The sequence below is a fragment of the Cupressus sempervirens genome, chromosome 6 (genome assembly GCF_028749045.1).
Source record: "Cupressus sempervirens isolate cs-2001-9-10 chromosome 6, ASM2874904v1, whole genome shotgun sequence".
Lineage (NCBI taxonomy): Eukaryota > Viridiplantae > Streptophyta > Pinopsida > Cupressales > Cupressaceae > Cupressus > Cupressus sempervirens.
In genome coordinates, this window is record NC_143123.1 from 157389155 (window position 1) to 157404190 (window position 15036).

Below are 15036 nucleotides of genomic sequence, written 5' to 3' on the forward strand. Positions count from 1 at the left end.
GTTCCAATCTTGAGTTCTCTCAGATCTGTGATACCATTTTTCTCAGTGATTCCTCCTGTTATGAACAGCATATTGTATTCCTTTTGAGGCTTTCGTATTACCCAGTCATTCTATGTGTATCTTTTGAGTTTTCTTATGCAGATGTTGTATTCTTTTCAATGAAATTAATACAAAGAGCCTCATCTTTTAGTTTCATTATGATTCTTATCTCCTGCTGTTGTTATTAGCAATGTTCTGTGTTTAAGAACTAAGAGTTTGAACCCAGTTACATCCCCTTAAGGTTGTATATCAGAATAGATTTGCTGTTGGAACAAAGCTCCGAGTAAATGCTTGTTTGTACTGATAAGATTGCAGGTTACACCAAGAGGATATCACCATAAGTACGAGAGTTTTAATGAATATTGATGTCTGTTTGCAAGACAAGCAGATAGACCATATACCTGAATATATGAGTATGTTTTAGGTATCCATCTGTATGTGAAGATTCAGTTAGTGCCCAATGGATAAGGGACTGGTCAGCTTGAAGGATGCATGTTCTTTGCTATTGCATATCTGATTATGCTGAGAAATCAAATCAAAATGAATATTATTTTCCCATTTTATGTTTTGAAGAACTATAAGTGTAGGTCATGGCTTATTTGTGGTTACTTTCCTTGGTTATGATTAGCTACTGTGATCAGGAGATTTACCAGCAAATTGAAGAAGAATATTGACCATATCTGCTATAGAGGGTAGTCTTGTAATGAAGTATCAAGATAAATTAGACAAATCCCTCAGGTATGCCCACCTTGGCTTTGCAGAGCCTAAAGTGAAGTGAGTCCCGATATGACTCTGTTAATTGGCCTAGAACTAAGATTTAGCCTTGCTGAATATAGGATTTAGCTCGTCCTTAGGCATGTTCCTAGTCTTTGTTTCTTGGTATCAGGTTTAAATCTACCTGGTATGTTCTTTTCCAAAAAGAACACCAACAGCATTGATGCTATTAAGGAGAAGTATTATGACACCATTGCAGCTGGAAGACTTGGTGGCAAAGTCAGAAGGGACTTGTTTTAATGAATAACAAAGTAGGACCTGATAAAGCGACTGATCAAGGAAGAAAGCATCAAAGCAATTAGTTAAACATGCAATGCACAATACCTAGATTCTTGGAAGCTATTTGAAGTCAGATAAAAGAGCAGATCTAGCATTTGCTATGATCTATATTTGTGAGGAATTTAAGGGATAATTAATGTCTTTCCAATTGCATGTTTGCAATCTTAAGTTGTAACTAACTTTCCTTCATGAGAAAGTTGTAGTTTTAGGAGTTTTTTGTTCTTCCTTCCTTTTAAATAAGACCTTGTCTATATCTATGAGGTTAAGTAGTGAGTAGACAGACAGAGTTGATAGACATCTTATTGTTTTTCTCAAGTTATTGTAATACTGCATATTTGATGAATACATGCCTTTACTAAGTTTCTACACTTTTATCTGAGCTTATCTTTCCTTCATTCTTTTGTGGGGGCCCACGCAAAAGGTGTAGTTTACTTTAGTAAGTAGGAGTTAGACTCAATTTTCTAAGTTAAGATAGAACTATTGTTCTTGTAGCCATTGGAAGCAGAACCAGTCACTATTCCTATAGTAGTAGGTGCATAGATGTATGGCTAAATAATTAGAATTTCCTTCCAATTATTTGATATTTGTCTTTCCTTTGGATAAAATAGATTTCCTTAATGGTTATTGCATTCAAGGTAGTAATGACTCTTAGTGAAAACCAGAGCATATACTCTACATACATCATCTCAAGTTCACGCTCTCGGATTGACATTTAATGAAAATCAGCATAGTACTTTGGTAGTAAGGGACATCCAATCCTGTAACTAAAAAGGTGTTATATTGATTAGACAAAACCCGTCATTCACCACCGTGTATTCCACACTTTGCAGTGGGAGCTTTTTCTTCACTAATAGTGGATACACCACATAGGGCCAAGCATTAACATCTTGCATGCTTCCCTTTTTTTAAAATCCTAAGTAATTTGTGGTTTAAGCCACTAGTAAGTACACAATGTATGATGTAATGTAGAATTGTGGATCATCTTTGATGGATACAAGTTGCTTTTATAGGTTATCACTTAGGATGGTAGCCCAATGAATTGGCATCTTTGTTATCCTAATGGTTTCTATAAAGTGGACCATCCAAGTTTGAAGGTGTCATACTGCAAAAGTTCCATAGCTCTACTCAAAAGAACAATTGCATATTCAATGTCATCCTTCATATACTCCCTTGTAATATCAACTTTTCCTACTTGGAGATCCACTCATTTTTTTTCAATCAAGAAGGAGGATTGAACTATCTCTTTGGCCTCTTTTTTTATTTTCCTAATACCACCTCTCTTCTCTATCATATGTTATCTTCAAATATTGATCAATCCTTGGGAGATGGAATACTTTCTCAATGTTCTAGGGTCAAAGAGCCAGGACTATCTCTCTTATAACATTCTTAACAACCTTCTCTTTTCTTGCATAATGTTCCACAAGTTTCATAATGAGTTCTAAGGACTAGATTGATATTGGGTGAGATATTATGTTCATAAGGCCTAAGATCATAAGTGTTCATACCATAACATGCCTCCATTTAGGCTTGTTGAAAATTGTGAGGAACACATTCTAGTCTATTTATCCAACTTCTATATCTTTGATCTTAGCATGTCCATCTTGAAACCTCAATTTTCCTTATGCCCCTTGGTATTTGAATGCTTCTAATTTTGGAGCTATCTTATTTTCCATTGAAGAGGATCAAGATGCTATCTTATCTATACAAGAGAAGCATATGTTAGTCAAAAAGTCAAAACTTGACCTAAGATAAATCCTAATTGACTCCACAATAGGTCCAAACTAGTCAAAATAGCCAAATCTCTCCAAAATTCCCTACTATGTACTTTAGTGCACCTAGTGCACCCTTACAAATGTACAGATGTGTTTTTTTAGCTCCTAAATTACTTCTTGTGTGTAGTTGTGCACATGCACACCTAGGCAAGGTGTGCACATGTGCAACTATGCATTACAAAGTTGGGGGTAAGACAAGTTTTTTTTTTTTTGTGAGTATAGAAGTGCACACATGCACACCTTATGGAGGTGTGCATCTGCACACTTCCCTTTTCTTTAGGAGATTTTATTTTAAGTCTTGGGTCTTTGTTTTTTAGGTTTTTGTTTTAGTAGAGGTATACACATGCGCACCTCATGGAGGTGCCCATGTGCAGACCTTCATGATGATTGTTGAACTTATTTTCTAATGTGTGTAGGATGCAGAGAATGGTGGGGAGCACACTTGTGAAGGTGTAGACTAAAAAGGGACCAGAGTGCAAGTGAGAGGGTGAAAGGGGGTCTGGTTTCTTATATAGACCCCAAGCCCAATGTGCATCTCTATAGGTGCACACCCTCTAGATGTGTGCACATATGCAAGTACCCCTATGCACATCTCTAGAAGGAGATGCAGTGTGCACTCATGCACTAAGTTCACATGTGTTGGTATGCATCTGCACAAGTGCACTAATGCACTCCTAATATACTTTTTAAGCATAAACACTCATTTCTCTCTAAACTTTGATTCTATGAACTTCTTAGTTAGCTATTGGGGATTGACCTAGGTTCCTAACAGAGGGAAAAAGTGACCTTGGCTATAGACTAGGAGCTTAATAAGCAAAAAAATTACTTGGGGGTCCCCATTTCTAGGAGAAATGAGGCATGCATTATGAGACCACAACAAATAGCTCCTACAAAAAGGAAGAAATGACAAAGGAATTTCTTTATCACCAAGTATTCTTCCAACATCTATCAAATGACAGCTATATTTCAAACACATCAAGTAACTTTCAAGCTCCTTTATAGTCAAAACTTTAGAATCTTGAATCTCCAAGCTCAATGTGTGCTCAGTGTATTCATTTCCTTTTGATGTTTCGAGGTGTAGTCTATCATGAGCTTCTAGCAACTTAGAGACAATCTTTTGTTGCACCGATCCATCCATCAGGAATCCTTGTCTTCTTGTTTATCAATAGCTTTCTTACCATATGAGATAATCTATTTTGGAGGGCTCTTGATGAGTTATCAAGTTTTTATTTGGAACCTTGGTAACTTCTTTTGATTTTCTTCATGGAACTTGCATGTTTCCATTTGATTCTTCCTTGAAGTTTTCTACATATTTGGTGGATAGCCATTTTGGAGTGCATATCCATTTTGTCTAATTATCTGTTAAGATGATCTAGAGTCTTTATTTAACACCATCTTGTAATTCCTTCTTCCTCTTTTTGCACCCTAACCATTCTTAGATTATGTGGCCAAGGCATTGGTGTTATCTTCCCAAATTTGTTCTTTAGTTCAATAACCCTTGCATTCCTTTTTTATTGAACTTTTCAAAAAATCTCACCCCAAACAATGATCTTAGCAATTTTTTGAAGAGAACCTTTGCCTAAACTAGCAAGTTGGGATAGACCCTCACTATTGTCAGCCTAGATTTGAAAATCACCAAGATAGTCAATCATTAAAATTCGTAAGGTTTTTGAGAGCTATTGATCTGCAACTATAATTTTAAGACTAAAATTCCTTTACAACTACAAGTGATATCCATTTTCAATTAGTACAAGAAACAAAATCATCTAAATGCTTTGACAAATAAATACCTCTTCCCTAAAGTTGAAACCAAAAAGAGTGATCTATTGGATGCGTCAAGAAAGAGTCCTGATTACATCTAAGCCTTAGAATAACTAGAAGTGAGAGACAACTTTCTTTAAAATAAACACACAACTTGAAATAAACAACGATTGAAAGTAAACACACTTGTAGAAAGTAAACACACTTGTAGAAAGTAAACACATTTGTAGAAAGTAATTCTTTTTTTTCCTTTTTAAGGCCTCAAAGTAATGTTTTAGAAGCTAGCCATTAACTCACAATGGGATAAATTCCCCTTGTAGATAAATTTGCCTAAAAGTATTTTCTCCCAAAATCTTTTTAATCTGATAAGGGCCAATCCACAAGCATTAGAACTTAGTGTGACTACTTGGATTTTATTTTTCCTTGTCCCATAGGAGAACAAAGTTAGAAATTATGAGAGCTTTAATTGTGGTCCACTTGTTGAACCATCATTTGATGATAGCCTAATGTTTCACCATATGCTTTGAAGTGGTTGTCCTTTTGTCAGGTAATTCCAAGAGATTCATTAATCTAGTACAAACTCTGATAACATCCTCAGCATACCCCCTCATGAATTTCAAAATTGGAATCTTGAGATTGAGCGGAAATACTAATTCCTGTCCATAGATGAGTAAATATGGAGATGTCCTCAAAGAACTTTTAATCTTGACTTTGTCTATCCATAATGCATATTTTAGCTAAGTGTCCCAATTGTTTGGGTTTTCCTGTAGCAATTTATTTATCACTATGATCAAGTTCTTATTGGTGAACTGAGCCACTATTTCCTTGGGGATAGCAATTAGATGAGAACTTGATTATAACCTAATTGTCTAATTCCCATTGAGTAATGAATATTGATGCAATAGATGACCCATTATTGCATATAAGGAAGAAAAACATACCAAACCTTGTCACAATGTGTTCTTCCGAGAAATTAGTAACCACTTTTTCTATGCAATTTTGAAAAGTTTCAACTTTTTTCCAGCGCATATATCCTATAGATGATGTTGGGTTTACTAGTCCTATAAAGTCCAACCCCCACTTGGCAAAAGGGCATACCTCAAACACTAGTTGTAGTGGCATAGTTGGATGTCTCTCTTTATTGGCACTTGTTTGACAAATGTGGCAAGAACATACATGTTCAAATGAATCCTTGAAGATAGTAGGCCACAAGTAACTTAATCTCAAAATCATGTGATCTATAGCCTCTACTTGTTCGTGTCTCATGCCATACCTATTATGAAACTATTCCAAAACTTCTTTCTCTTCTTCATGTCACAAACACTTCAAATAAAATTGCTCAAAGTTTCTTTTGTAACGGTTTCAATCTCGAAGCATATAAGATTCACATTTCATCTTGAGTCCTTTACATTGACAACTATTCATCCAGTTAGGGTATTTATTCTACAAAAGATAATAGAAAATATCTTGATACCATACATTTATGATTATTCCCTAATTAATATCCACTTTAGGCTCTATGATCTTTTGTTATTGCAAGTGTTGATTTCATCATCAAATTTGATTTCATTTTCATTACCAAACTTATTATTAGCTATGATCTTAGTCATTCCTTTTGCTCTCACCAGCTTCAGTGGTTGACTCTCTATATTGAACTCTTATAATATAGCCATCCATTTTCCTTGTCTTTTTCCTAACTCATTTTACATCAATAATGTCTTGATAGCAAGATCCAACACAATTGCATATACCTTTCTCCTAAATATGTAATAATAGAATTTCTTAACTGCCATTATTAGACCAAAGTATTATTTCTCAATACTGGAATAGTTTAATTTAGTGTTCTTTAGTAAAAAACTCATGAATGGAATAGGTCTTTCATCCTCTTTGTCTTTCTTTTGAGTGAGAATCTTGGTACATGAATCTTTTATGAGAATCCTGGCACATGAATATTATTTTGAGTGAGAATCCTGGCAATATCTTTTTCAATCATCTATGTTGTTTGTTTGCTTATAAGTGTCAAAGTCTTCATTATCATCCATACAACTTCATCTTCTAATTTCTCTCCACTAAAAGTCTTCATTCCTATCACAATCTCTACTATTCTACCAAAATAAGTCCTCATAGATTCATCTTTCATCACCTTAGCATCTTTAAATAAGCATATCTAGTTCTATAATCTAACCTTCTAAGCATGTTTCTCACCTTCAAATGTACTTTCCAAATATTTCCAAACTTCATGAGAAAGTCTTAAAGATTTTACCTAACCAAAATCAATTTTAGGAAGAGTTGATAAGAGTGCTTCTCTAGAAAGCATATTATAAATGATTTTGTTTAGAACCCTCAAGCTTGTCTTCTTCAATTATGTCATCTTTTCTTGCACTAAGCAACTAGTAACTCAGATCCATGCATAGAAAACAAGTCTTCATATTTTCATGTTCCAATTGTCATAGTTAACTTCATCAAACTTCATAATTTCTTTTTTGGAGTGTGCCATAGATATCCTTAGTTTCTAAGGATTTTCCTTCAAGGATCTATTGCTTTGATATTGATTTTTAGAAATGAAATTCCACCAAGATAACTAAGAGGGAGGGGGTGAATCAATTATGCAATTAAACAAACTCTCAATATCCTTTTTGATTCTAAATCATGTAAATAGAACATGCAAAAACCATAGAAAGATAATGATACACAATAATTGTTGGTATAAATAAGTATTTTCTTATCACATTTTACTTAAGTTTACTTAGGTCAATGCATTATTTTATTATTTATTAGTTTGACACCTAGGAGTTTGCATAATCTTATGAGTTTTCATGTTGACAACATAGGAGTAAGCAACTCTAATTTAGCACATGGTGTCTACAACATAATTTTATATGCTACACCTTTGTATGCTTATCCTCTCATCATTGCACTAACTCCTATGCTTAATGAAGGATAATCTACTCTTGGTGGACATGTGCCTTGTTGTAAGACTTATCAATGTGCTAACTCCTTGATATTCTACAAGCATTCTAAAGGCCTTTATATTTAGGAACTCCTAGTGTGTATGTACATGACATGACATTACATCAATTGAATATCATATTGTTATTCTAATCATACTTTGGTCCTTTATGTGCTTGTGCTTGAGTTCCTTGATCTTGGGTGTTTTTTTCCTAAGGAAAATTCTTACATGGTATCAAAGTTGAGAGAATTTCTCTTTACATAGCCATTGGAGACCACTTTCTTGCTTCACCTCTCGAAGGACCTCGACTCAAATTTGAAGTATCATAGTCATTGGGAGTGTCTAGAGCCAAAGAAGACCTCACTATTGCATCTGAAGAGTCAATACAGTGAAATTTGACTATAAATTCACCTACCCTAAGCCATAGTCAAATTTGAGGGAATTTTTTTTTGCAAACCGGCACTCGAAGGCCTGATTTGTAAATTCAGTATGATCATTTATTAGATCTCCAAATTTATTTTTCAATCAAAAAAATAATTAGGCTATTAGGCCTATAGAGAATTTGTTTTTCCAAGAACCAGGTGGGGAAGTCCTAGCTCCCATAGAATATTCCTTAGTCAACATTATATAGAAAATATTCCTTAATCACCACTGATTTAACAAACCCACAATGGTCTTCACACCAATTTCTAGCAAGTGGCATCAGCAATCACCATCAAAAAACACTATTTGACAGGCACTTTACATTACCAAAGCGACCTTCACTTCTTTAAACATTGTTGAAGTCCCACTTCTTTTGAATGTGGGATTAAATATGTTTCCCTCTATTAGCCATTTGCATACTCCCCCACCAGCTAACTCCTTCTATAGTCACTACTTAAACTTTGGCATTGGCCTATTCAACATTGCCTACCACCAGCATTTCAAAGATAGTAGCCATATCAAAAACCCTAGCCAACAACCATGAACAAGTTTCCCACTAAAAATAGAAATTGGCACATCTGTTCTTCATGGCCCCCATGATACTCCCAGTGACAAGAGTCCTAACATGGTGCTATTAAAAAGATAGCACTCATTGTTGATGCCACACAACATTCTATGATCACATCATCTACCAACTTCGTAGAGTCATTGCCATGTGGACCACTAACAAATTAGTGCCAGCTCAAACTCCTCCACATTACGCTATGTTGGATTCACTCAACACCATGTGGACCCCTCTACCATGTCAGCTAATACATGGACCAGTACACACCATGTGTCATCTATACATCCCAATCAAAAGAGATGTCAACAATATGCACTGCCACATCATCTAAGGGACCTTTTTCACTGATGTTAGCTAGTCATGAGCTTAAAATTTATAGTTATTTGACCATCATTTGCAGCCCAAAATACACTACTATGATGGTCATTTGATCATCAAATTTAGCCTTGCAATTTATTGCCCATACCCCTATTTAGATTTAGTTTTGCTTTGATAGTTTGACTTTTGGAGGCCATATCTCAGTCATCTAGACTCCAAATCAGGTGTGATTTTTTTTTTTGATTTTGGGTAGAATTTCCTAAACTTTTTAGTGGTGCTATTCTTTTTTGGTTTTGGTACATGAATTTTTCAAAAATTTCATTTTTTGGTGACTGTACCTATCCAATCTTACATTTTGCAACTTTAGATGTTCTGTACAAGCTCACCTAAACACATTTTTAGGTTCTATTTTTTTGCAAGTGCTTAATTTTTCATCTATTTCTAGATCTGTAATTAGATTATAGGCTTGTTTGGATAAAAACATCACTTTCAAAATTAGGTCCTTTTCTGCATTGTATTACTTTAATAAATCTTCAAAATTGTTGTACATCTAAGCTACAGTGCTTAGTACTAGATTTGAACCTTAAAAGGAAATTGTAAATAGAAAAATGAAAAGCCCACTTTTTTCCATTTTGACAAGTGGCCTATTGTAAATGCACTACATATTAAGTGCTAGAAGCATCATTTTTGGGGGGGTTCTTTGATTGAGTGAATAGGGGTGATGTGTCTTGTGTTGTTGTGTCTCTCTTTCTCTCTCTTCTACTCTTTTATTTTTCTACATCACGGGTTCACCTAAAAATCCACTTCTAACTTCACACAATTATACTACATGGAAAGATATTGTATGGAGTATATTAATGGAGAAATTTTTAAATCTATATGGTGATGGTACAATTACTAAACATACTAATCAACACTAGTTGATTAGAAAATTAAAGACAATTAGGCTTTAGGAATTATTAGGAGTTGTGTTCATAGAGATCTCTTCTTCCACATTTCAAACTTTGAAGAAGCCAAGGTTGCTTGGGAAAAACTTGAAGGGTTATATGGTAAGGTGGATGATGAAAAGGGATTTCAAATTGAGGATGATCTACTTCCCTTGGATCCTAAGAATTTTGACAAAATTGAAGACTATATCAACAAAGCAAATGAGTTGAGAGCACTACTTAAAGATCTTGGTAATTCCATGAAGGATGATAGATAGATTCATCACATCTTAAAGAGGCTACCTTCATAGTATGCATCTTTTGTCTCAAGTTACAACACTCACAAGTTCACCATGGGAAGTACCTTCACTAAGCCTGCATTTGATGCATTTGTAGAAATGTTGATGTTGGAACAATCCAAGTTGATAGATATGGGAATTCTCAAGTCATCAAAGACCAAAGAATTGGTGGCTACTAATGAGAACCAATCAAATCAAGGTGGAAAAAATTCTACCAATAGTAAGAAAAAGTAGTGGAAGCCAAAATCACAATCATAGACACAAAAATCTTCCTTCTCACAACAAGGCAATTCTTCTTCTAACAAGAAGGGGAACAAAAACAAGAAGGATATATTATTTTGTACATATTGCTAGAAATCAAATCATGATGAGCATCAATACAAAACTAAGAGAATAGATGAGTTGGAAAACTTACTTAGGAAGAAAAAAATCAATGCACCAAATGCTTCCAAGGATTCAACTCCACCTACTTCAAAGGGAAAAAGGCAAGCACTTATGGATGGTTCAAGTTCTTCATGGGAATGGATTCTTGACTTAGGTGCTTCCTATCATATGGATTCTTCCAAAGGAGACTTTTCTTCGTTGAAGTAGTCTAAGGTACAGTACATCTTTGTAGGGAATGATACACAAGTGGAAGTTAAAGGGAAAGGACAAGTTGAGATGGAAAATGGAGAGTTCAAAGAATTTATCTATGTTCCTAAACTTAGAACTAATATCCTTTCAATTTACCAAATCACTCCTATGGAGATGGTAATAAAGTTGAGTTCCTTCCAAATTTAGTAATGGTGTCCAATCTTAAAAATGATTCATTGGTTGTAGTGGATAAATTTAATCATTACACAAGGCTTTATTCTTTCTTCCACTTTGTGCCTAAGTCTCCTTCACATGCCTTGTTGACTCAATCTCAATCACAAAAAAAATTATGGCATGAGTGGTATGGACATCTTTCCTTCCACCATCTTCATCAACTTTGCTTGAACAATATGGTCAAAGGTCTAACTAAAATCAACTTTTCTAAGGGTGAATGTTCAACTTGTTCAATGGATATGCATCTAGAAGAGAAGTATGATAAAGGAAAGTCTTCCAAAGCATTAGCTGTTCTTAAGTTGGTTCACATAGTTCTAGCATATCCTTTTGTAGAAATATTACTTAGCAAGGGTTGCTACATCCTCACTTTCATTGATGAATTTTCATGCTACACATGGGTCTAGTTTCTTGATCACAAGAATGAAGTGTTTGATAAGTTTCTAGCCTTCAAGAGTCATGTTGAAAAGAAATCAAGGAAATCCATCAAGGTTCTTTGCATGGACAAGGAATGCAGATATGTGAACTCAAGACTTAGGGACTTTTGTGAACTTGAGGGTATTGTTCTTCAGAATCCAGTAGCATTTAGTCTACAAATGACAAATGTTGCAGCAATGAGGATTAGAAATATTAAGCCTATGGCAAGTTGCATGATTCAAGCCAAGTCTCTTGATCCATCACTTGAAGTCAAAGATTTAAGCAGTACCAATCACAAACTTAATAGGTTTCCTCATAATGCCTTAGATGGAAAGACACATTTTGGGGCATGGTGTGGTAGAAAACTACTTGTGAAACACTTTAGAGTCTTTGGTTATCCAGCATGGGAAAACATATCTTCCAAGGAATGCAAGGCACCACCACCTAGGCCTTGTACTTTCATTGGATATGAAGAAAGTGTTAAGGCATATAGACTTATGGATCCCGAGACTCATGAGATTTTTATAGGGAGGAGTGTTTAGTTTGAGGAAAGTTCGCCTAGCTTATTCTCTAATCGTCTCTATACTTCATACATTGTGGAAACTAATAGTTATAATAGTGATAGTGATTCAACAAATTTAGATATGTGAGATCCTATTGATAGATGCTAACCAAGGTCATAGTATCAGAATATTCCACATGCATACATTGCTACAATGATAGGTCCATGCAATTTAGTACAGTTGGGTAAACCTTGTCTTCCAGTTCTAGCATTAGGGGATGACTACATGATAGATATTTCAAGTTTTTGTGTGGAGTCATACATAGTAGATTTGGGAGACACCATTGATAATATACATCTTCTATTTTATAAAGATCCTTCTTCAATTGTCGCAAGGGCTCGCTCTGAGCCCCCTATCCATTCTCTACATGATTAGTCTTACCAGGTTGATATGATTGTGGATCCTTGTGTACAACAATCATAGGAGGTCTCTTTATCATTTGAGGAGATAGTTGGTTCTTTGGGATGTGTTCTACATCCATCCTTGCTAGATTTGTAGTTATTTTTTTCAGTATTATTGGAAGGGGTGATAGTCAGTATGAACATAGGGACAGTTGAATAGTTTCAAAGACACCATTAATAATCAAGATTCTTTCTACATATTAGGGAAGCATCTCATATGTACTTATGATAATGTTTCTTTCAAAGGGGAGGAACATTATTCAATAGCATGGATTAGCTTCTACATTGGAGTAACTATCACTGATCAACATACTTCATTTGAGGGGGAACTATTTTGTCTCCTTTTTACTTCTCTTTTTTTTTTTTTGGAGGGGGGGGGGGGGGGACCTTTTCCTCTTCTGTGATAGTGTTCTTCTAATACTTCTCTAGGGGGGGGGGGGGGGGCGGGGCACAAGTCTTGATTACTTCATCCATCCATGCATCTTTTTTCTTCATCTCTCTTTTCGAGGGAGGATTTTTCCCATGAGGTTTTCCTTCTTTCTCTTCTTTATGATAGATTGCATTTCATTTTGTACATGGGTACCTACCATGGCCTAGTAGTTGAGACCCATCATGAAATTATCATCCTTTCTTTTGTAAGCTTAAGTTCATTCCCCTAATTTTCACTTAAGGGGGGGTGTTGGTGTAAATAAATATTTACTTATTACACTTTACTTAAGTTTACCTAGGTCAATGCATTATTTAATTATTTATTAGTTTGACACCTAGGAGTTTGCATACTCTTATGAGTTGTCATGTTGAAAACATAGTTATTCACACTCTTAATTATGCACATGGTGTCTACAACATAATTTGACATTCTACACCTTTATAGGCTTATCCTCTCATCATTGCACTAACTCTTGTGCTTAATGGAGGATAATCCACACCTAGTGGACATGTGCCATGTTGTAAGACTAGAAGCATTTCAAAGGCCTTTGTATTCAGGCAATCCTAGTGTGTATGTACATGATATGACATTAAATCAATTGAATATCATATTGTTATTCTAATCATACTTTGGTCCTTTCTATGCTTGTGCTTGAACTCCCTGATCTTGGGTGATTTTTCCCTAAGAAAATTTTTTACAATAATGCCAAATATGTTAACTAGGGAAAACCTTAATCAAAGGGAAAACTTTGGTAGGAATGGTACTCACAAGATGATGTACTAATATAAATTTTCCTTGTAAAAGGATGTATCCTATTAGGTTTCAACAAAATACATTCAGTACATATGAGTCCTTGTTAGGAGACATTAAATTTGTGTTATGAGTCTTTGAATCCCTATTAGGAGTTGAAAGGAAGATAGATGTGTTGATCTCAGATTCATTTTGAAAATTGAGTGTCAACACACTTAAGAAAATTTCTAAGTTGATGTCGAGTATAGTGTAGATGCCAAGTTATAATATGTGCCGAGCAAGTTTCAAGTACCAAGTGAGTAATAGATGTCGAGCAAGTTCAAGTGATGAGAAAGACAAAATTTAGTATGTGCCAAGCATCAATGATCATCAAGTGCTGAGTAGCATAGAATCAACATATGAGTTTGTGCCTTCACAAACTAAGATGTAAACTATTTTTGAGCTGGCATATGAATCAATCCACAAGGATTAAAGATAAGATCGAGTATATTTGGATACCCTATGCAATCAACATGCAACCAATCAAAAAAATAGAAAGATTTAAGTGGGAAAGTTAGATGAATCTCAATTGTAGATTCATAGCTAACCCTAAGTCACAAAAATTTTTTAAGGAGGTCGAAGCCCCATAATTTGCAAAGTGTGTGGGAGAGAATGCATGTGAGAAAGTGATGATAGCAGTGAAAGGGGTGAATTGATCAAGTTGAAGGTGATTTAGAAGAAGGACAGAATTGCAAAATCAATTATAAGAACAAAAGGATCAAGGTTATATTATTTTCATACTAGATCAGTGAGGATTAGATTGGATAGAACAAGAATATGAAATAAACAATAGTATATTGCAAGTAATTAGGTCCAACATTCTACTATACTTTCTAACAATTATATTAGCCAAATGAAATCCTATGGAGATAGGTTGGTTTAACGGCCATTGTATAAAGCCTTTAATAGGATGACATTCCAAGTGAATATTTTGTAAATCCTTTAGCCAAGTACACTTTTTGATAAAGTGTTAAAATCCTATGTGAATGCATTTTATTTACATGTTATTTCCATATGTTTATGCATGTAACATTTTAAAGTTAAAAGTTTTATTGGTTAAAGTTTAGTACTTTTGATTCACACCACCCCCCCCCCCCCCGAGAAGTATACTTCCCACTTGTAAATTCTAACAATTGGTATTAGAGCTAAGTTCTAATTAGGAGAAGCCTTATAGCTTGGAGAAAAGATCTTGAGAAGGGAGTCTACAAGTTGGGAAAGACCATTGAGAATCAGCAGATTGAGATACACCTCTTACTACAATAATTGGATGAAGCCAGAAATGCTTCAAGGAGTTCACTAAAGGGAAGGAAAGAGATTACCATAGTTGAGAATGACACCCAATACAAGGGGATTGACACAAAAAAGTTATTTTTAGATGGTAACTCATGTGAGTTTGATACAGCAGTTGTAGATTTCATGGACAAGAACAAAGCACAAGCTAAAGGGATCAAAAATCTCAAATTAGAGCAAGAATCACAAGTTGCTATGTAAAGTGACTAAACAAAAGAAGAAAGCCATTGAGGATA